We start from the raw sequence: 22,936 nt of genomic DNA, 5'->3' as shown, positions 1-22,936 counted from the left end.
CTTGGCTGGGTTTGCCCAGGGTGCGCTCCGAAGCGGGGTTACTGGAGCGCCCCCTCTTTTTTTGTCAGAGCGTTTGGTGGGGTTTCTCGCATTGGCTCTTCCCAGGCCCGGTTGTTGGGTGCGCTCCCACCCTGGCGCGCGCGAAGTTGGAAGTTGGGTTAATTGCCCGGGCGCGCACCTTCGCCAGGGTGGGCACCTTGGTGCGCACACCTTGGCTGGGCTGCGCACCAGGGCGGGCTCAAGATGGCACCAGCATTCCCTTTTTCTCACTATCTTTCAAAACGGAAATTTTAAAATCTCGTTTTTTTTTTGCCTTTTATGGAAATTAGTGAAGGCATCGCATCAAAGGTGCGCACCTCGCTGCCCACCTTGGTGTGCTCCGAGGTGCCCACCACGGTGCGCAACGCCGGTGCGAACCCGGGAGCGCCCCGATGTGTGCTCCAAGGTGCGGCGTGCACGAAGTCGGACCCCGGTTTGCCCCGGGTGCGCACCTCGCGTGCACCTTGGTGCGCACACCTTGGCTGGGTTGCGCGGCCTGGTGGGCACCATGGTGCGCACCAAGGAGCGCTCCGAAGTGTGCTCCAAGGTGCGGCGTGCACGAAGTCGGAGCCCGGTTTGCCCCGGGTACGCACCTCGCGTGCACCTTCGCCGGGGTGGGCACCTCGGCTAGGTTGCGCGCCCTGGTGCGCACCAAGGAGCGCTCCGAAGTGTGCTCCAAGGTGCGGCGTGCACGAAGTCGGAGCCCGGTTTGCCCCGGGTGCGCACCTTCGCCGCGGTGCGCACCATGGCGTGCACGAAGTCGGAGCCCGGTTTGCCCCGGGTGCGCACCTCGCGTGCACCTTCGGCGGGGTTGCGCGCCCTGGTGGGCACCATGGTGCGCACCAAGGAGCGCTCCGAAGTGTGCTCCAAGGTGCGGCGTGCACGAAGTCGGAGCCCGGTTTGCCCCGGGTGCGCACCTCGCGTGCACCTTCGGCGGGGTTGCGCGCCCTGGTGGGCACCATGGTGCGCACCAAGGAGCGCTCCGAAGTGTGCTCCAAGGTGCGGCGTGCACGAAGTCGGAGCCCGGTTTGCCCCGGGTGCGCACCTCGCGTGCACCTTCGCCGCGGTGGGCACCATGGCGTGCACGAAGTCGGAGCCCGGTTTGCCCCGGGTGCGCACCTCGCGTGCACCTTCGCCGGGGTGGGCACCTCGGCTGGGTTGCGCGCCCTGGTGCGCACCAAGGAGCGCTCCGAAGTGTGCTCCAAGGTGCGGCGTGCACGAAGTCGGAGCCCGGTTTGCCCCGGGTGCGCACCTCGCGTGCACCTTCGCCAGGGTGGGCACCTCGGTGCGCACACCTTCTCAATGTTTTCTTGCCTTTTCTGGAAATTGGTGAAGGCAGCGCATCAAAGGTGCGCACCTCGGTGTGCTCCGAGGTGCGAACCCGAGAGCGCTCCGAGGTGCCCACGAAGTCGAAAGTCGGGTTAATTGCATTGTTTTCCCCGGGTGCGCTCCGAGGTGCGCAACATCGGCGCGCACCAAGGAGGGCTCCGAAGTGTGCTCCAAGGTGCGCACGATGGCGTGCACCTCTGGTGCGCACGATTCGGAGCTCGGTTTGACCGGGGTGCGCACACCTTGGCTGGGTTGCGCACCTTTTGTGCGCTCCAAGGTGCGCACGAAGTCGGAGCTCGGTTTGCCCCGGGTGCGCACCTTCGCCAGGGTGCGCACCTTGATGCGCACGCCTTGGCTGGGCTGCGCACCTTGGTGGGCGCCATGGTGCGCACCTTTCGTGCGCTCCAAGGTGCGCACGAAGTCGGAGCTCGGTTTGCCCCGGGTGCGCACCTTGGTGGGCGCCATGGTGCACTCCGAGGTGCCCAAGATTGGTGCGCACCAAGGAGCGCTCCGAAGTGCGCTCCAAGGTGCGCGCGAAGTCGAAAGTTGGGTTAATTGTCCGGTTTGCCTCGGGTGCGCACCTTGCGTGCACCTTCGCCAGGGTGGGCGCCTTGGTGCGCACACCTTGGCTGGGCTGCGCACACCTTGGCACCCGCGTTTCCTTCATTTTAAATTTTTTTTTTTTACAATCTCTCAAGTGGGAAATTCTATAATCTCAACTTTTTTTGCCTTTTCAGGAAACTTTTGAATGGAGCGCATCATTGGTGCGCTCCGAAGTGTGCTCCAAAGCTCTCTCCAGCTGCGTGCACCTGCCCCGGCCGCGCACCCGGCCCCGCCCAGCTTCGCTCACCTGTCCCGGGCGTCTGGTGCGGAACCTTAGAGTAAGAAACATCACCGTGCACCTTGGCCAACGTGCGCGACTCGACCGAGCGCGCACTGGCCGAGGTGCACACCGATTTCACCTGGGTGCGCGCGCAGCACCTCGGGCGCACCGGGGTGCGCGCACAACGCCCGGGTTGCACCGTGGCCTGTGTGCTCGGGGCGCCTCGGGTGCGCGCTCGGTGTCGCCCCCGCGCGCGCGGTAGTGCGGGCAGCGCACCCCGGCCCGGCCCGGCCCCGACGAGAACGCAAACGGGCAAAAGGTTTATTCAAATAGCATTGCGACGCCCGGCGAAAAACTAAAAAAGGGTGCAACACCGGGACTTCCCGGGAGGTCACCCATCCCAGTACTACTCCGGCCCAAGCGCGCTTAACTGCGGAGTTCTGATGGGATCCGGTGCACTAACGCTGGTATGATCGCACCCGTTATGAGCTTGTCGCAGTGTGTACTTAGCAAACCGCGACCCACGTGCGAATCCACCCCGGCCACCCACCCCCGTCGAGGTGCACACCCTCCCTCGCGAAGTGCGCCCCGTTCGCCAAGTGTGAGCCCTGCCCGGGTGCGCGCACCTTGCTAGGGCGTCGGGTGTGCACCCGGCCCGGCCTACGTGCGTGCACCTGGAGGGGGCGTCGTGTGCGTGCAGTGTCCCGTCTGCAACGCGGTGCCCACACACCACCTCGGGCGCAACGACCTGCGCTCACATGTGGGCCGAGTGCACCTTGGTGCATGTTCGGGGCGCCTCGGGTGCACGCTCAATCTTGCCCCGGTGCACCAAGGCGCTCGGTTTGCCCCGGGTGCGCACTTGGTGCAAGGTGGGCACCCAAAATAGGGATCAAGCACCAAAACACAAGTTTCGGGATGCAAAATGGGACCCAAGGACCACAAATGCGTTCCAAGACCCATGATGGGTCCACGAGAACAAAAATGTGTTCCGAGACTTAATAAACAAATATTGGGTTTTAGGAGAAGAAACATGCTCTGATGCCCAAAACGAGAATCGACCCCGAAAAGGCCACAGGCCAAAAGTGGGATGCGAGACAAAAAAAAATGGGACCCGAGGACCAAAATTGGGTTCCCAGGTCGAAGACAGGGCAACCGGACAAGAAACGACCTCTAAGGCTCGAAATGAGTCCCGACGACTAAAACTTGACAAGAAGCACCCATCAGGCACCCAACTCGACACCCATGGGATGCCGACCCACCCGGGCTTCCACCTAGCACACCTTGGCACCCACCCACCCTCGCACCCAACCTCGCACCCAACTTAGCACCTTTGAACCCACATTGGCACTCACCCTGACCCTGGCACCTTGGAACCCACATTGGCACTCACCTTGACCCTGGCACCCACCTTTGCACTCACCTTGGGACCCACCCTGGCTCCCACCTCGGCACCCACCCAGACACCCACCTTGGTTCCTTGGCACCCACCTTGGATCCTTGGCACCCACCCCGACACCCACCTTGGCACGCAACTTGGCTACTTGCCACCCACCTTGGCTCCTTGACGCCCACCCCGACAACCACCCCGTGACCTACCCTGGCTAGGGTTGGTGCACACCCACCCTGGTGCCCACCTTGGCACCCACCCTATGACCCACCTTGGCACGCACCTTAGTACCCACCCCGTTACCCACCCTAGGACCCACCCCGTGACCCACCTTGGCCAGGGTGGGTGCCTTGGTGCGCACAACTTGCCTGGGCTGCACACCAGGGCGGGCTCAAGATGGCACCCGCGTTCCGTTTTTTTCACTATCTTTCAAAACGGAAATTTTAAAATCTCATTTTTTTCTTTTTTTTGCCTTTTCTGGAAATTAGTGAAGGCAGCGCATCAAAGGTGCGCAATGCTGGTGCGAACCCGGGAGCGCTCCGATGTGTGCTCCAAGGTGCGGCGTGCACGAAGTTCGAGCCCGGTTTGCCCCGGGTGCGCACCTCGCGTGCACCTTCGCCGGGGTGAGCACCTTGGCTGGGTTGCGCGCCCTGGTGCGTACCAAGGAGCGCTCTGAAGTGTGCTCCAAGGTGCGGCGTGCACGAAGTCGGAGCCCGGTTTGCCCCGGGTGTGCACCTCGGGTGCGCACCTCGCGTGCACCTTCGCTGCGGTGGGCACCTTGGCTGGGTTGCGCGCCTTGGTGGGCACCATGCAGTGCACGAAGTCGGAGCCCGGTTTGCCCCGGGCGCGCACCTCCGCCAGGGTGGGCACCTTGGTGCGCACAACTTGCCTGGGCTGCGCACCAGGAAGGGCTCAAGATGGCACCCGCGTTCCGTTTTTTTCACTATCTTTCAGAACGGAAATTTTAAAATATCGTTTTTTTTTGCCTTTTCTGGAAATTAGTGAAGGCAGCGCATCAAAGGTGCGCAACGCTGGTGCGAACCTGGGAGCGCTCCGATGTGTGCTCCAAGGTGCGGCGTGCACGAAGTCGGAGCCCGGTTTGCCCCGGGTGCGCCCTGGTGGGCACCATGGTGCGCACCAAGGAGCGCTCCGAAGTGTGCTCCAAGGTGCGGCCTGCACGAAGTCGGAGCCCGGTTTGCCCCGGGTGTGCACCTCGGGTGGGCACCTTGGTGCGCATGCCTTGCCTGGGCTGCGCACCAGGGCGGGCTCAAGATGGCACCCGCGTTCCTTTTTTTTCACTATCTTTCAAAACGGAAATTTTAAAATCTCATTTTTTTTTGCCTTTTTCTGGAAATTAGTGAAGGCAGCGCATCAAAGGTGCGCACCTCGCTGCCCACCACGGTGCGCAACGCCGGTGGGCACCCGGGAGTGCTTCGAAGTGTGCTCCAAGGTGCTGCGTGCACGTTGTCGGAGCCCGGTTTGCCCCGGGTGCGCACCTCGCGTGCACCTTCGTCGGGGTGGGCACCTTGGCTTGCTTTGCCCCGGCTGCGCTCCGAAGCGGGGTTATTGGAGCGCCGCCTCTTTTTTTGTCGGAGCGTTTGGTGGGGTTTCTCGCATTGGCTCTTCCGAGGCCCGGTTGCCACCCTGGCGCGCACGAAGTCGGAAGTAGGGTTAATTGCCCGGGTGCGCACCTTTGCCAGGGTGGCACCTTACCTGGGCTGCGCACCAGGGCGGGCTCAAGATGGCACGCGCGTTCCGTTTTTTTCACTATCTTTCAAAACGGAAATTTTAAAATCTCCTTTTTTTTTTGCCTTTTCTGGAAATTAGTGAAGGCAGCGCATCAAAGGTGCGCACCTCGCTGCCCACCTTGGTGTGCTCTGAGGTGCGCACCCGGGAGCGCTACGAAGTGTGCTCCAAGGTGCGGCGTGCACGTTGTCGGAGCCCGGTTTGCCCCGGGTGCGCACCTCGCCTGCACCTTGGCCGGGGTGGGCACCTTGGCTGGGTTTGCCCAGGGTGCGCTCCGAAGCGGGGTTACTGGAGCGCCCCCTCTTTTTTTGTCAGAGAGTTTGGTGGGGTTTCTCGCATTGGCTCTTCCCAGGCCCGGTTGTTGGGTGCGCTCCCACCCTGGCGCGCGCGAAGTTGGAAGTTGGGTTAATTGCCCGAGCGCGCACCTTCGCCAGGGTGGGCACCTTGGTGCGCAAACCTTGGCTGGGCTGCGCACCAGGGCGGGCTCAAGATGGCACCAGCATTCCCTTTTTCTCACTATCTTTCAAAACGGAAATTTTAAAATCTCGTTTTTTTTTTGCCTTTTATGGAAATTAGTGAAGGCATCGCATCAAAGGTGCGCACCTCGCTGCCCACCTTGGTGTGCTCCGAGGTGCCCACCACGGTGCGCAACGCCGGTGCGAACCCGGGAGCGCCCCGATGTGTGCTCCAAGGTGCGGCGTGCACGAAGTCGGACCCCGGTTTGCCCCGGGTGCGCACCTCGCGTGCACCTTGGTGCGCACACCTTGGCTGGGTTGCGCGGCCTGGTGGGCACCATGGTGCGCACCAAGGAGCGCTCCGAAGTGTGCTCCAAGGTGCGGCGTGCACGAAGTCGGAGCCCGGTTTGCCCCGGGTGCGCACCTTCGCCGCGGTGGGCACCATGGCGTGCACGAAGTCGGAGCCCGGTTTGCCCCGGGTGCGCACCTCGCGTGCACCTTCGACGGGGTGGGCACCTCGGCTGGGTTGCGCGCCCTGGTGCGCACCAAGGAGCGCTCTGAAGTGTGCTCCAAGGTGCGGCGTGCACGAAGTCGGAGCCCGGTTTGCCCCGGGTGTGCACCTCGCGTGCACCTTCGCTGCGGTGGGCACCTTGGCTGGGTTGCGCGCCTTGGTGGGCACCATGCAGTGCACGAAGTCGGAGCCCGGTTTGCCCCGGGCGCGCACCTCCGCCAGGGTGGGCACCTTGGTGCGCACAACTTGCCTGGGCTGCGCACCAGGAAGGGCTCAAGATGGCACCCGCGTTCCGTTTTTTTCACTATCTTTCAGAACGGAAATTTTAAAATATCGTTTTTTTTTGCCTTTTCTGGAAATTAGTGAAGGCAGCGCATCAAAGGTGCGCAACGCTGGTGCGAACCTGGGAGCGCTCCGATGTGTGCTCCAAGGTGCGGCGTGCACGAAGTCGGACCCCGGTTTGCCCCGGGTGCGCACCTCGCGTGCACCTTGGTGCGCACACCTTGGCTGGGTTGCGCGCCCTGGTGGGCACCATGGTGCGCACCAAGGAGCGCTCCGAAGTGTGCTCCAAGGTGCGGCGTGCACGAAGTCGGAGCCCGGTTTGCCCCGGGTGCGCACCTCGCGTGCACCTTCGCCGCGGTGGGCACCATGGCGTGCACGAAGTCGGAGCCCGGTTTGCCCCGGGTGCGCACCTCGCGTGCACCTTCGCCGGGGTGGGCACCTTGGTGTGCAGACCTTGGCTGGGTTGCGCGCCCTGGTGGGCACCATGGTGCGCACCAAGGAGCGCTCCGAAGTGTGCTCCAAGGTGCGGCCTGCACGAAGTCGGAGCCCGGTTTGCCCCGCGTGTGCACCTCGGGTGGGCACCTTGGTGCGCATGCCTTGCCTGGGCTGCGCACCAGGGCGGGCTCAAGATGGCACCCGCGTTCCTTTTTTTTCACTATCTTTCAAAACGGAAATTTTAAAATCTCATTTTTGTTTGCCTTTTTCTGGAAATTAGTGAAGGCAGCGCATCAAAGGTGCGCACCTCGCTGCCCACCACGGTGCGCAACGCCGGTGGGCACCCGGGAGTGCTTCGAAGTGTGCTCCAAGGTGCTGCGTGCACGTTGTCGGAGCCCGGTTTGCCCCGGGTGCGCACCTCGCGTGCACCTTCGTCGGGGTGGGCACCTTGGCTGGGTTTGCCCCGGCTGCGCTCCGAAGCGGGGTTATTGGAGCGCCGCCTCTTTTTTTGTCGGAGCGTTTGGTGGGGTTTCTCGCATTGGCTCTTCCGAGGCCCGGTTGCCACCCTGGCGCGCACGAAGTCGGAAGTAGGGTTAATTGCCCGGGTGCGCACCTTTGCCAGGGTGGGCACCTTACCTGGGCTGCGCACCAGGGCGGGCTCAAGATGGCACGCGCGTTCCGTTTTTTTCACTATCTTTCAAAACGGAAATTTTAAAATCTCCTTTTTTTTTTGCCTTTTCTGGAAATTAGTGAAGGCAGCGCATCAAAGGTGCGCACCTCGCTGCCCACCTTGGTGTGCTCTGAGGTGCGCACCCGGGAGCGCTACGAAGTGTGCTCCAAGGTGCGGCGTGCACGTTGTCGGAGCCCGGTTTGCCCCGGGTGCGCACCTCGCCTGCACCTTGGCCGGGGTGGGCACCTTGGCTGGGTTTGCCCAGGGTGCGCTCCGAAGCGGGGTTACTGGAGCGCCCCCTCTTTTTTTGTCAGAGCGTTTGGTGGGGTTTCTCGCATTGGCTCTTCCCAGGCCCGGTTGTTGGGTGCGCTCCCACCCTGGCGCGCGCGAAGTTGGAAGTTGGGTTAATTGCCCGGGCGCGCACCTTCGCCAGGGTGGGCACCTTGGTGCGCACACCTTGGCTGGGCTGCGCACCAGGGCGGGCTCAAGATGGCACCAGCATTCCCTTTTTCTCACTATCTTTCAAAACGGAAATTTTAAAATCTCGTTTTTTTTTTGCCTTTTATGGAAATTAGTGAAGGCATCGCATCAAAGGTGCGCACCTCGCTGCCCACCTTGGTGTGCTCCGAGGTGCCCACCACGGTGCGCAACGCCGGTGCGAACCCGGGAGCGCCCCGATGTGTGCTCCAAGGTGCGGCGTGCACGAAGTCGGACCCCGGTTTGCCCCGGGTGCGCACCTCGCGTGCACCTTGGTGCGCACACCTTGGCTGGGTTGCGCGGCCTGGTGGGCACCATGGTGCGCACCAAGGAGCGCTCCGAAGTGTGCTCCAAGGTGCGGCGTACACGAAGTCGGAGCCCGGTTTGCCCCGGGTACGCACCTCGCGTGCACCTTCGCCGGGGTGGGCACCTCGGCTGGGTTGCGCGCCCTGGTGCGCACCAAGGAGCGCTCCGAAGTGTGCTCCAAGGTGCGGCGTGCACGAAGTCGGAGCCCGGTTTGCCCCGGGTGCGCACCTTCGCCGCGGTGCGCACCATGGCGTGCACGAAGTCGGAGCCCGGTTTGCCCCGGGTGCGCACCTCGCGTGCACCTTCGGCGGGGTTGCGCGCCCTGGTGGGCACCATGGTGCGCACCAAGGAGCGCTCCGAAGTGTGCTCCAAGGTGCGGCGTGCACGAAGTCGGAGCCCGGTTTGCCCCGGGTGCGCACCTCGCGTGCACCTTCGGCGGGGTTGCGCGCCCTGGTGGGCACCATGGTGCGCACCAAGGAGCGCTCCGAAGTGTGCTCCAAGGTGCGGCGTGCACGAAGTCGGAGCCCGGTTTGCCCCGGGTGCGCACCTCGCGTGCACCTTCGCCGCGGTGGGCACCATGGCGTGCACGAAGTCGGAGCCCGGTTTGCCCCGGGTGCGCACCTCGCGTGCACCTTCGCCGGGGTGGGCACCTCGGCTGGGTTGCGCGCCCTGGTGCGCACCAAGGAGCGCTCCGAAGTGTGCTCCAAGGTGCGGCGTGCACGAAGTCGGAGCCCGGTTTGCCCCGGGTGCGCACCTCGCGTGCACCTTCGCCAGGGTGGGCACCTCGGTGCGCACACCTTCTCAATGTTTTCTTGCCTTTTCTGGAAATTGGTGAAGGCAGCGCATCAAAGGTGCGCACCTCGGTGTGCTCCGAGGTGCGAACCCGAGAGCGCTCCGAGGTGCCCACGAAGTCGAAAGTCGGGTTAATTGCATTGTTTTCCCCGGGTGCGCTCCGAGGTGCGCAACATCGGCGCGCACCAAGGAGGGCTCCGAAGTGTGCTCCAAGGTGCGCACGATGGCGTGCACCTCTGGTGCGCACGATTCGGAGCTCGGTTTGACCGGGGTGCGCACACCTTGGCTGGGTTGCGCACCTTTTGTGCGCTCCAAGGTGCGCACGAAGTCGGAGCTCGGTTTGCCCCGGGTGCGCACCTTCGCCAGGGTGCGCACCTTGATGCGCACGCCTTGGCTGGGCTGCGCACCTTGGTGGGCGCCATGGTGCGCACCTTTCGTGCGCTCCAAGGTGCGCACGAAGTCGGAGCTCGGTTTGCCCCGGGTGCGCACCTTGGTGGGCGCCATGGTGCACTCCGAGGTGCCCAAGATTGGTGCGCACCAAGGAGCGCTCCGAAGTGCGCTCCAAGGTGCGCGCGAAGTCGAAAGTTGGGTTAATTGTCCGGTTTGCCTCGGGTGCGCACCTTGCGTGCACCTTCGCCAGGGTGGGCGCCTTGGTGCGCACACCTTGGCTGGGCTGCGCACACCTTGGCACCCGCGTTTCCTTCATTTTAAATTTTTTTTTTTTACAATCTCTCAAGTGGGAAATTCTATAATCTCAACTTTTTTTGCCTTTTCAGGAAACTTTTGAATGGAGCGCATCATTGGTGCGCTCCGAAGTGTGCTCCAAAGCTCTCTCCAGCTGCGTGCACCTGCCCCGGCCGCGCACCCGGCCCCGCCCAGCTTCGCTCACCTGTCCCGGGCGTCTGGTGCGGAACCTTAGAGTAAGAAACATCACCGTGCACCTTGGCCAACGTGCGCGACTCGACCGAGCGCGCACTGGCCGAGGTGCACACCGATTTCACCTGGGTGCGCGCGCAGCACCTCGGGCGCACCGGGGTGCGCGCACAACGCCCGGGTTGCACCGTGGCCTGTGTGCTCGGGGCGCCTCGGGTGCGCGCTCGGTGTCGCCCCCCGCGCGCGCGGTAGTGCGGGCAGCGCACCCCGGCCCGGCCCGGCCCCGACGAGAACGCAAACGGGCAAAAGGTTTATTCAAATAGCATTGCGACGCCCGGCGAAAAACTAAAAAAGGGTGCAACACCGGGACTTCCCGGGAGGTCACCCATCCCAGTACTACTCCGGCCCAAGCGCGCTTAACTGCGGAGTTCTGATGGGATCCGGTGCACTAACGCTGGTATGATCGCACCCGTTATGAGCTTGTCGCAGTGTGTACTTAGCAAACCGCGACCCACGTGCGAATCCACCCCGGCCACCCACCCCCGTCGAGGTGCACACCCTCCCTCGCGAAGTGCGCCCCGTTCGCCAAGTGTGAGCCCTGCCCGGGTGCGCGCACCTTGCTAGGGCGTCGGGTGTGCACCCGGCCCGGCCTACGTGCGTGCACCTGGAGGGGGCGTCGTATGCGTGCAGTGTCCCGTCTGCAACGCGGTGCCCACACACCACCTCGGGCGCAACGACCTGCGCTCACATGTGGGCCGAGTGCACCTTGGTGCATGTTCGGGGCGCCTCGGGTGCACGCTCGATCTTGCCCCGGTGCACCAAGGCGCTCGGTTTGCCCCGGGTGCGCACTTGGTGCAAGGTGGGCACCCAAAATAGGGATCAAGCACCAAAACACAAGTTTCGGGATGCAAAATGGGACCCAAGGACCACAAATGCGTTCCAAGACCCATGATGGGTCCACGAGAACAAAAATGTGTTCCGAGACTTAATAAACAAATATTGGGTTTTAGGAGAAGAAACATGCTCTGATGCCCAAAACGAGAATCGACCCCGAAAAGGCCACAGGCCAAAAGTGGGATGCGAGACAAAAAAAAATGGGACCCGAGGACCAAAATTGGGTTCCCAGGTCGAAGACAGGGCAACCGGACAAGAAACGACCTCTAAGGCTCGAAATGAGTCCCGACGACTAAAACTTGACAAGAAGCACCCATCAGGCACCCAACTCGACACCCATGGGATGCCGACCCACCCGGGCTTCCACCTAGCACACCTTGGCACCCACCCACCCTCGCACCCAACCTCGCACCCAACTTAGCACCTTTGAACCCACATTGGCACTCACCCTGACCCTGGCACCTTGGAACCCACATTGGCACTCACCTTGACCCTGGCACCCACCTTTGCACTCACCTTGGGACCCACCCTGGCTCCCACCTCGGCACCCACCCAGACACCCACCTTGGTTCCTTGGCACCCACCTTGGATCCTTGGCACCCACCCCGACACCCACCTTGGCACGCAACTTGGCTACTTGCCACCCACCTTGGCTCCTTGACGCCCACCCCGACAACCACCCCGTGACCTACCCTGGCTAGGGTTGGTGCACACCCACCCTGGTGCCCACCTTGGCACCCACCCTATGACCCACCTTGGCACGCACCTTAGTACCCACCCCGTTACCCACCCTAGGACCCACCCCGTGACCCACCTTGGCCAGGGTGGGTGCCTTGGTGCGCACAACTTGCCTGGGCTGCACACCAGGGCGGGCTCAAGATGGCACCCGCGTTCCGTTTTTTTCACTATCTTTCAAAACGGAAATTTTAAAATCTCATTTTTTTCTTTTTTTTGCCTTTTCTGGAAATTAGTGAAGGCAGCGCATCAAAGGTGCGCAATGCTGGTGCGAACCCGGGAGCGCTCCGATGTGTGCTCCAAGGTGCGGCGTGCACGAAGTCCGAGCCCGGTTTGCCCCGGGTGCGCACCTCGCGTGCACCTTCGCCGGGGTGAGCACCTTGGCTGGGTTGCGCGCCCTGGTGCGTACCAAGGAGCGCTCTGAAGTGTGCTCCAAGGTGCGGCGTGCACGAAGTCGGAGCCCGGTTTGCCCCGGGTGTGCACCTCGGGTGCGCACCTCGCGTGCACCTTCGCTGCGGTGGGCACCTTGGCTGGGTTGCGCGCCTTGGTGGGCACCATGCAGTGCACGAAGTCGGAGCCCGGTTTGCCCCGGGCGCGCACCTCCGCCAGGGTGGGCACCTTGGTGCGCACAACTTGCCTGGGCTGCGCACCAGGAAGGGCTCAAGATGGCACCCGCGTTCCGTTTTTTTCACTATCTTTCAGAACGGAAATTTTAAAATATCGTTTTTTTTTGCCTTTTCTGGAAATTAGTGAAGGCAGCGCATCAAAGGTGCGCAACGCTGGTGCGAACCTGGGAGCGCTCCGATGTGTGCTCCAAGGTGCGGCGTGCACGAAGTCGGAGCCCGGTTTGCCCCGGGTGCGCCCTGGTGGGCACCATGGTGCGCACCAAGGAGCGCTCCGAAGTGTGCTCCAAGGTGCGGCCTGCACGAAGTCGGAGCCCGGTTTGCCCCGGGTGTGCACCTCGGGTGGGCACCTTGGTGCGCATGCCTTGCCTGGGCTGCGCACCAGGGCGGGCTCAAGATGGCACCCGCGTTCCTTTTTTTTCACTATCTTTCAAAACGGAAATTTTAAAATCTCATTTTTTTTTGCCTTTTTCTGGAAATTAGTGAAGGCAGCGCATCAAAGGTGCGCACCTCGCTGCCCACCACGGTGCGCAACGCCGGTGGGCACCCGGGAGTGCTTCGAAGTGTGCTCCAAGGTGCTGCGTGCACGTTGTCGGAGCCCGGTTTGCCCCGGGTGCGCACCTCGCGTGCACCTTCGTCGGGGTGGGCACCTTGGCTTGGTTTGCCCCGGCTGCGCTCCGAAGCGGGGTTATTGGAGCGCCGCCTCTTTTTTTGTCGGAGCGTTTGGTGGGGTTTCTCGCATTGGCTCTTCCGAGGCCCGGTTGCCACCCTGGCGCGCACGAAGTCGGAAGTAGGGTTAATTGCCCGGGTGCGCACCTTTGCCAGGGTGGCACCTTACCTGGGCTGCGCACCAGGGCGGGCTCAAGATGGCACGCGCGTTCCGTTTTTTTCACTATCTTTCAAAACGGAAATTTTAAAATCTCCTTTTTTTTTTGCCTTTTCTGGAAATTAGTGAAGGCAGCGCATCAAAGGTGCGCACCTCGCTGCCCACCTTGGTGTGCTCTGAGGTGCGCACCCGGGAGCGCTACGAAGTGTGCTCCAAGGTGCGGCGTGCACGTTGTCGGAGCCCGGTTTGCCCCGGGTGCGCACCTCGCCTGCACCTTGGCCGGGGTGGGCACCTTGGCTGGGTTTGCCCAGGGTGCGCTCCGAAGCGGGGTTACTGGAGCGCCCCCTCTTTTTTTGTCAGAGAGTTTGGTGGGGTTTCTCGCATTGGCTCTTCCCAGGCCCGGTTGTTGGGTGCGCTCCCACCCTGGCGCGCGCGAAGTTGGAAGTTGGGTTAATTGCCCGGGCGCGCACCTTCGCCAGGGTGGGCACCTTGGTGCGCAAACCTTGGCTGGGCTGCGCACCAGGGCGGGCTCAAGATGGCACCAGCATTCCCTTTTTCTCACTATCTTTCAAAACGGAAATTTTAAAATCTCATTTTTTTTTTGCCTTTTATGGAAATTAGTGAAGGCATCGCATCAAAGGTGCGCACCTCGCTGCCCACCTTGGTGTGCTCCGAGGTGCCCACCACGGTGCGCAACGCCGGTGCGAACCCGGGAGCGCCCCGATGTGTGCTCCAAGGTGCGGCGTGCACGAAGTCGGACCCCGGTTTGCCCCGGGTGCGCACCTCGCGTGCACCTTGGTGCGCACACCTTGGCTGGGTTGCGCGGCCTGGTGGGCACCATGGTGCGCACCAAGGAGCGCTCCGAAGTGTGCTCCAAGGTGCGGCGTGCACGAAGTCGGAGCCCGGTTTGCCCCGGGTGCGCACCTTCGCCGCGGTGGGCACCATGGCGTGCACGAAGTCGGAGCCCGGTTTGCCCCGGGTGCGCACCTCGCGTGCACCTTCGCCGGGGTGGGCACCTCGGCTGGGTTGCGCGCCCTGGTGCGCACCAAGGAGCGCTCTGAAGTGTGCTCCAAGGTGCGGCGTGCACGAAGTCGGAGCCCGGTTTGCCCCGGGTGTGCACCTCGCGTGCACCTTCGCTGCGGTGGGCACCTTGGCTGGGTTGCGCGCCTTGGTGGGCACCATGCAGTGCACGAAGTCGGAGCCCGGTTTGCCCCGGGCGCGCACCTCCGCCAGGGTGGGCACCTTGGTGCGCACAACTTGCCTGGGCTGCGCACCAGGAAGGGCTCAAGATGGCACCCGCGTTCCGTTTTTTTCACTATCTTTCAGAACGGAAATTTTAAAATATCGTTTTTTTTTGCCTTTTCTGGAAATTAGTGAAGGCAGCGCATCAAAGGTGCGCAACGCTGGTGCGAACCTGGGAGCGCTCCGATGTGTGCTCCAAGGTGCGGCGTGCACGAAGTCGGACCCCGGTTTGCCCCGGGTGCGCACCTCGCGTGCACCTTGGTGCGCACACCTTGGCTGGGTTGCGCGCCCTGGTGGGCACCATGGTGCGCACCAAGGAGCGCTCCGAAGTGTGCTCCAAGGTGCGGCGTGCACGAAGTCGGAGCCCGGTTTGCCCCGGGTGCGCACCTCGCGTGCACCTTCGCCGCGGTGGGCACCATGGCGTGCACGAAGTCGGAGCCCGGTTTGCCCCGGGTGCGCACCTCGCGTGCACCTTCGCCGGGGTGGGCACCTTGGTGTGCAGACCTTGGCTGGGTTGCGCGCCCTGGTGGGCACCATGGTGCGCACCAAGGAGCGCTCCGAAGTGTGCTCCAAGGTGCGGCCTGCACGAAGTCGGAGCCCGGTTTGCCCCGGGTGTGCACCTCGGGTGGGCACCTTGGTGCGCATGCCTTGCCTGGGCTGCGCACCAGGGCGGGCTCAAGATGGCACCCGCGTTCCTTTTTTTTCACTATCTTTCAAAACGGAAATTTTAAAATCTCATTTTTTTTTGCCTTTTTCTGGAAATTAGTGAAGGCAGCGCATCAAAGGTGCGCACCTCGCTGCCCACCACGGTGCGCAACGCCGGTGGGCACCCGGGAGTGCTTCGAAGTGTGCTCCAAGGTGCTGCGTGCACGTTGTCGGAGCCCGGTTTGCCCCGGGTGCGCACCTCGCGTGCACCTTCGTCGGGGTGGGCACCTTGGCTGGGTTTGCCCCGGCTGCGCTCCGAAGCGGGGTTATTGGAGCGCCGCCTCTTTTTTTGTCGGAGCGTTTGGTGGGGTTTCTCGCATTGGCTCTTCCGAGGCCCGGTTGCCACCCTGGCGCGCACGAAGTCGGAAGTAGGGTTAATTGCCCGGGTGCGCACCTTTGCCAGGGTGGGCACCTTACCTGGGCTGCGCACCAGGGCGGGCTCAAGATGGCACGCGCGTTCCGTTTTTTTCACTATCTTTCAAAACGGAAATTTTAAAATCTCCTTTTTTTTTTGCCTTTTCTGGAAATTAGTGAAGGCAGCGCATCAAAGGTGCGCACCTCGCTGCCCACCTTGGTGTGCTCTGAGGTGCGCACCCGGGAGCGCTACGAAGTGTGCTCCAAGGTGCGGCGTGCACGTTGTCGGAGCCCGGTTTGCCCCGGGTGCGCACCTCGCCTGCACCTTGGCCGGGGTGGGCACCTTGGCTGGGTTTGCCCAGGGTGCGCTCCGAAGCGGGGTTACTGGAGCGCCCCCTCTTTTTTTGTCAGAGCGTTTGGTGGGGTTTCTCGCATTGGCTCTTCCCAGGCCCGGTTGTTGGGTGCGCTCCCACCCTGGCGCGCGCGAAGTTGGAAGTTGGGTTAATTGCCCGGGCGCGCACCTTCGCCAGGGTGGGCACCTTGGTGCGCACACCTTGGCTGGGCTGCGCACCAGGGCGGGCTCAAGATGGCACCAGCATTCCCTTTTTCTCACTATCTTTCAAAACGGAAATTTTAAAATCTCGTTTTTTTTTTGCCTTTTATGGAAATTAGTGAAGGCATCGCATCAAAGGTGCGCACCTCGCTGCCCACCTTGGTGTGCTCCGAGGTGCCCACCACGGTGCGCAACGCCGGTGCGAACCCGGGAGCGCCCCGATGTGTGCTCCAAGGTGCGGCGTGCACGAAGTCGGACCCCGGTTTGCCCCGGGTGCGCACCTCGCGTGCACCTTGGTGCGCACACCTTGGCTGGGTTGCGCGGCCTGGTGGGCACCATGGTGCGCACCAAGGAGCGCTCCGAAGTGTGCTCCAAGGTGCGGCGTGCACGAAGTCGGAGCCCGGTTTGCCCCGGGTACGCACCTCGCGTGCACCTTCGCCGGGGTGGGCACCTCGGCTGGGTTGCGCGCCCTGGTGCGCACCAAGGAGCGCTCCGAAGTGTGCTCCAAGGTGCGGCGTGCACGAAGTCGGAGCCCGGTTTGCCCCGGGTGCGCACCTTCGCCGCGGTGCGCACCATGGCGTGCACGAAGTCGGAGCCCGGTTTGCCCCGGGTGCGCACCTCGCGTGCACCTTCGGCGGGGTTGCGCGCCCTGGTGGGCACCATGGTGCGCACCAAGGAGCGCTCCGAAGTGTGCTCCAAGGTGCGGCGTGCACGAAGTCGGAGCCCGGTTTGCCCCGGGTGCGCACCTCGCGTGCACCTTCGGCGGGGTTGCGCGCCCTGGTGGGCACCATGGTGCGCACCAAGGAGCGCTCCGAAGTGTGCTCCAAGGTGCGGCGTGCACGAAGTCGGAGCCCGGTTTGCCCCGGGTGCGCACCTCGCGTGCACCTTCGCCGCGGTGGGCACCATGGCGTGCACGAAGTCGGAGCCCGGTTTGCCCCGGGTGCGCACCTCGCGTGCACCTTCGCCGGGGTGGGCACCTCGGCTGGGTTGCGCGCCCTGGTGCGCACCAAGGAGCGCTCCGAAGTGTGCTCCAAGGTGCGGCGTGCACGAAGTCGGAGCCCGGTTTGCCCCGGGTGCGCACCTCGCGTGCACCTTCGCCAGGGTGGGCACCTCGGTGCGCACACCTTCTCAATGTTTTCTTGCCTTTTCTGGAAATTGGTGAAGGCAGCGCATCAAAGGTGCGCACCTCGGTGTGCTCCGAGGTGCGAACCCGAGAGCGCTCCGAGGTGCCCACGAAGTCGAAAGTCGGGTTAATTGCATTGTTTTCCCCGGGTGCGCTCCGAGGTGCGCAACATCGGCGCGCACCAAGGAGGGCTCCGAAGTGTGCTCCAAGGTGCGCACGATGGCGTGCACCTCTGGTGCGCACGATTCGGAGCTCGGTTTGACCGGGGTGCGCACACCTTGGCTGGGTTGCGCACCTTTTGTGCGCTCCAAGGTGCGCACGAAGTCGGAGCTCGGTTTGCCCCGGGTGCGCACCTTCGCCAGGGTGCGCACCTTGATGCGCACGCCTTGGCTGGGCTGCGCACCTTGGTGGGCGCCATGGTGCGCACCTTTCGTGCGCTCCAAGGTGCGCACGAAGTCGGAGCTCGGTTTGCCCCGGGTGCGCACCTTGGTGGGCGCCATGGTGCACTCCGAGGTGCCCAAGATTGGTGCGCACCAAGGAGCGCTCCGAAGTGCGCTCCAAGGTGCGCGCGAAGTCGAAAGTTGGGTTAATTGTCCGGTTTGCCTCGGGTGCGCACCTTGCGTGCACCTTCGCCAGGGTGGGCGCCTTGGTGCGCACACCTTGGCTGGGCTGCGCACACCTTGGCACCCGCGTTTCCTTCATTTTAAATTTTTTTTTTTTACAATCTCTCAAGTGGGAAATTCTATAATCTCAACTTTTTTTGCCTTTTCAGGAAACTTTTGAATGGAGCGCATCATTGGTGCGCTCCGAAGTGTGCTCCAAAGCTCTCTCCAGCTGCGTGCACCTGCCCCGGCCGCGCACCCGGCCCCGCCCAGCTTCGCTCACCTGTCCCGGGCGTCTGGTGCGGAACCTTAGAGTAAGAAACATCACCGTGCACCTTGGCCAACGTGCGCGACTCGACCGAGCGCGCACTGGCCGAGGTGCACACCGATTTCACCTGGGTGCGCGCGCAGCACCTCGGGCGCACCGGGGTGCGCGCACAACGCCCGGGTTGCACCGTGGCCTGTGTGCTCGGGGCGCCTCGGGTGCGCGCTCGGTGTCGCCCCCGCGCGCGCGGTAGTGCGGGCAGCGCACCCCGGCCCGGCCCGGCCCCGACGAGAACGCAAACGGGCAAAAGGTTTATTCAAATAGCATTGCGACGCCCGGCGAAAAACTAAAAAAGGGTGCAACACCGGGACTTCCCGGGAGGTCACCCATCCCAGTACTACTCCGGCCCAAGCGCGCTTAACTGCGGAGTTCTGATGGGATCCGGTGCACTAATGCTGGTATGATCGCACCCGTTATGAGCTTGTCGCAGTGTGTACTTAGCAAACCGCGACCCACGTGCGAATCCACCCCGGCCACCCACCCCCGTCGAGGTGCACACCCTCCCTCGCGAAGTGCGCCCCGTTCGCCAAGTGTGAGCCCTGCCCGGGTGCGCGCACCTTGCTAGGGCGTCGGGTGTGCACCCGGCCCGGCCTACGTGCGTGCACCTGGAGGGGGCGTCGTGTGCGTGCAGTGTCCCGTCTGCAACGCGGTGCCCACACACCACCTCGGGCGCAACGACCTGCGCTCACATGTGGGCCGAGTGCACCTTGGTGCATGTTCGGGGCGCCTCGGGTGCACGCTCGATCTTGCCCCGGTGCACCAAGGCGCTCGGTTTGCCCCGGGTGCGCACTTGGTGCAAGGTGGGCACCCAAAATAGGGATCAAGCACCAAAACACAAGTTTCGGGATGCAAAATGGGACCCAAGGACCACAAATGCGTTCCAAGACCCATGATGGGTCCACGAGAACAAAAATGTGTTCCGAGACTTAATAAACAAATATTGGGTTTTAGGAGAAGAAACATGCTCTGATGCCCAAAACGAGAATCGACCCCGAAAAGGCCACAGGCCAAAAGTGGGATGCGAGACAAAAAAAAATGGGACCCGAGGACCAAAATTGGGTTCCCAGGTCGAAGACAGGGCAACCGGACAAGAAACGACCTCTAAGGCTCGAAATGAGTCCCGACGACTAAAACTTGACAAGAAGCACCCATCAGGCACCCAACTCGACACCCATGGGATGCCGACCCACCCGGGCTTCCACCTAGCACACCTTGGCACCCACCCACCCTCGCACCCAACCTCGCACCCAACTTAGCACCTTTGAACCCACATTGGCACTCACCCTGACCCTGGCACCTTGGAACCCACATTGGCACTCACCTTGACCCTGGCACCCACCTTTGCACTCACCTTGGGACCCACCCTGGCTCCCACCTCGGCACCCACCCAGACACCCACCTTGGTTCCTTGGCACCCACCTTGGATCCTTGGCACCCACCCCGACACCCACCTTGGCACGCAACTTGGCTACTTGCCACCCACCTTGGCTCCTTGACGCCCACCCCGACAACCACCCCGTGACCTACCCTGGCTAGGGTTGGTGCACACCCACCCTGGTGCCCACCTTGGCACCCACCCTATGACCCACCTTGGCACGCACCTTAGTACCCACCCCGTTACCCACCCTAGGACCCACCCCGTGACCCACCTTGGCCAGGGTGGGTGCACCCACCCTGGTGCCCACCTTGGCACCCACCCATCCTAGCACCCAGCCTGTGACCGGGCTTGGAACCCAACCTTGCACCCGCACCCGTCTTGGCCAGTGTGGGTGCGCACCCATCCTGGCACCCACGTTGTGACACACCCTTTAACCCACGCACCCTAGCACCCACGTTGGCACCCACCTTGGAACCCAACCTAGCAACTTGGCACCCACCCCGTGACCCACCTTGGCATCCACCATAGCAGTCGCCGACTTGGCACCCACCTCGGCACCCACCTTGACACTTGTGGACCCACCTTGCCACTCACCCTAGCATCGACCCATCCTAGCACCCACCCTGGCACCTTTGCACCCTAGCACTCACCCATCCTAGCACCTAACCTGTGACCCACCTTGACACTCACCCTCGCACCCACCTTGGAACCCAACCTAGCACCCACCCACCCTGACACCAACCCTAGCACCTACCCACCCTTGCACCCACCCTGTGACCCATCTTGGCACCCACCCATCCTACCACTCAACCTATCACCCACCTTCTCACCCACCTTGGCATCCACCTTAGCACCCACCCACACTGGCACCTTGGCACCCACCTCGGGCAAGGTGGGTGCACACCCACCCTGGCACCCAATTTAGAACCCACCGAGCATGTTACCCACCTTGGCACCCACATTGCAGCCCACCCTAGTACCCACCCTATGACCCACATTGGCATCCACACCCTAGCACCCAGGCACCTCGACACCCGCCTTGACACCCACCCTAGCACTGAACCTGTGACCCACCTTGGAACTCACCCTAGAACCCACCCACCCTGTGAACCACCTTGGCATCCACCTTAGCACCCACCCACCTTGGCACCCACTCTAGCACTCACCCATCCTAACACCCAACTTGTTACCCACCTTGGCACCCGCCCTCGCGTCCACCTTGAAACCCACCCTAGCACCCACCCACGCAGGAGCCCACCTTGGCACCCAACCTAACACCCACGCATCCTGGCACCCAACTTGTGACCCACCTTGGAACCCACCCTAGTACCCACCTTTGAACCCACTATATCACCAACCCACCTTGGCACCCACCCTATGACCCTCTTTGGAATCCACCCTAGCACGCACCCACCCTGGCACCCACCATGGAGCGCACCCTAGCACCCACCCACCTCGGCACGCACCTCAACACCCACCTTGGTGTGCGCACTGCGCCAACCTCTCAAAGACCCTATGTGGTGCGCTCCAAAGTGTACACCTTTGGTGCGCTCCAAGGTGCGCACCTTTGGTGCACACCGAGGTGCACACCAAAGTGTGCACCGAGGTGAGCACCAAAGTGCACTCCAGGGTGCACACCAAGGCGTGCACCTTTGGTGCGGTCAATGCAAACGAATTCGGAAGTTGGGGTCGATGTCCTAATCGCTGCTGCAGACTACACGTATGAGAATCGGACAAATAGCTTTATATAGGGGAGGTGTTGCGTTTGATGGGTCGACTCCCCTGGTTGTGTGCACTGCACCAACTTCAAAGACCCTGTCTTGTTTAAGAAGTCAAAAGTTGGGGTGGATGTCCTAATCATTGCTGCAGTCTACGCATGTATGAGAATCAGACAAATAGCTTATATAGGGGAGGTGTTGCATTCGGTGGGTTGACTCCCCTGGTTGTGCGCACTGCGCCAACCTCAAAGACCCCGCATAGCAGAAGAAGTCGGAAGTCGGATTTTGGTGAGCACCAAGGCGTGCACCTTTGGTGCGGTCAACGCAGACGAATTCAGAAGTTGGGGTGGATGTCCTAATCGTTGTTGCAGGCTACACATGTATGAGAATCAGACAAATAGCTTATATAGGGGAGGTGTTGGGTTTGATGGGTCAACTCCCTTGGTTGTGCGCATTACGCCAACCTCAAAGACCTTGTTTTCGTTAAGAAGTCAAAAGTTGGGGTCAATGTCCTAATGGCTCCTGCAGGCTACACATGTATGAGAATCGGACAAATAGCTTATATAGGGGAGGTGTTGGGTTTGATGGGTCGACTCCCCTGGTTGTGCGCATTACGTCAACCTCAAAGACCTTGTTTTCGTTAAGAAGTCAAAAGTTGGGGTCGATGTCCTAATTGCTCCTGTAGACTACACATGTATGAGAATCAGACAAATAGCTTATATAGGGGAGGTGTTGGGTTTGATGGGTTGACTCCCCTAGTTGTTCGCATTACACCAACCTCAAAGACCTTGTTTTCGTTTAGAAGCCGAAAGTTGGGGTCGATGTCCTAATTGCTCCTGCAGGCTACGCATGTATGAGAATCAGACAAATAGCTTATATAGGGGAGGTGTTGGGTTTGATGGGTCGACTCCCCTGGTTGTGCGCATTGCGCCAACCTCAAAGACCCTGCATTGCGGATGAAGTCGAAAGTCAGAGTTTGGTGTGCTACAAGGTGTGGTCGAAGGTGCTCACCTAGGTGTGCACCTTTGGAGCACAGGAAAAGTGCCCTCCAAAAGTGCGCACCTTTGGAGTGCACAAAAGTGCCCTCCAAAAGTGCGCACCTTTGGAGCGCAGAAAAGTGCCCTCCAAAAAGTGCCCTCCAAAAGTGCGCACCTTTGGAGCGCAGAAAAGTGCCCTCCAAAAAGTGCCCTCCAAAAGTGCGCACCTTTGGAGCGCAGAAAAGTGCCCTCCAAAAAGTGCCCTCCAAAAGTGCGCACCTTTGGAGCGCAGAAAAGTGCCCTCCAAAAAGTGCCCTCCAAAAGTGCGCACCTTTGGAGCGCAGAAAAGTGCCCTCCAAAAAGTGCCCTCCAAAAGTGCGCACCTTTGGAGCGCAGAAAAGTGCCCTCCAAAAAGTGCCCTCCAAAAGTGCGCACCTTTGGAGCGCAGAAAAGTGCCCTCCAAAAAGTGCCCTCCAAAAGTGCGCACCTTTGGAGCGCAGAAAAGTGCCCTCCAAAAAGTGCCCTCCAAAAGTGCGCACCTTTGGAGCGCAGAAAAGTGCCCTCCAAAAAGTGCCCTCCAAAAGTGCGCACCTTTGGAGCGCAGAAAAGTGCCCTCCAAAAGTGCGCACCTTTGGAGCGCACAAAAGTGCCCTCCAAAAGTGCGCACTTTTGGTGCGCACCAAGGCGCTGGTTCGGTCGTTGCAGGCGAGTTCGGAAGTTGGGGTCGATGTCCTGAGCGGAGGTGCAAACTACACA

General features: G+C 61.9%; 3 non-coding genes across 3 annotated transcripts; all 3 read right to left on the bottom strand.

Moving 5' to 3' along the window:
• Positions 1 to 2,553: 2,553 nt before the first annotated feature.
• LOC131871009 (5S ribosomal RNA) lies at positions 2,554 to 2,672 on the bottom strand. The gene has a single exon (XR_009369306.1). It is a non-coding gene; the product is annotated as a 5S ribosomal RNA (ribosomal RNA).
• A 7,805-nt stretch (positions 2,673 to 10,477) lies between these two features.
• On the bottom strand, positions 10,478 to 10,596 carry LOC131870998 (5S ribosomal RNA). Its single transcript, XR_009369295.1, has one exon. It is a non-coding gene; the product is annotated as a 5S ribosomal RNA (ribosomal RNA).
• Positions 10,597 to 18,400: 7,804 nt separating this feature from the next.
• Positions 18,401 to 18,519, bottom strand: LOC131871000 (5S ribosomal RNA). Its single transcript, XR_009369297.1, has one exon. It is a non-coding gene; the product is annotated as a 5S ribosomal RNA (ribosomal RNA).
• Positions 18,520 to 22,936: the final 4,417 nt, after the last annotated feature.

Source organism: Cryptomeria japonica, unplaced genomic scaffold (assembly GCF_030272615.1).
Source record: "Cryptomeria japonica unplaced genomic scaffold, Sugi_1.0 HiC_scaffold_364, whole genome shotgun sequence".
NCBI classification, from domain to species: domain Eukaryota; kingdom Viridiplantae; phylum Streptophyta; class Pinopsida; order Cupressales; family Cupressaceae; genus Cryptomeria; species Cryptomeria japonica.
Note: the sequence above shows the minus strand (reverse complement) of the source record. Positions and strands in the feature narration are given on the sequence as shown.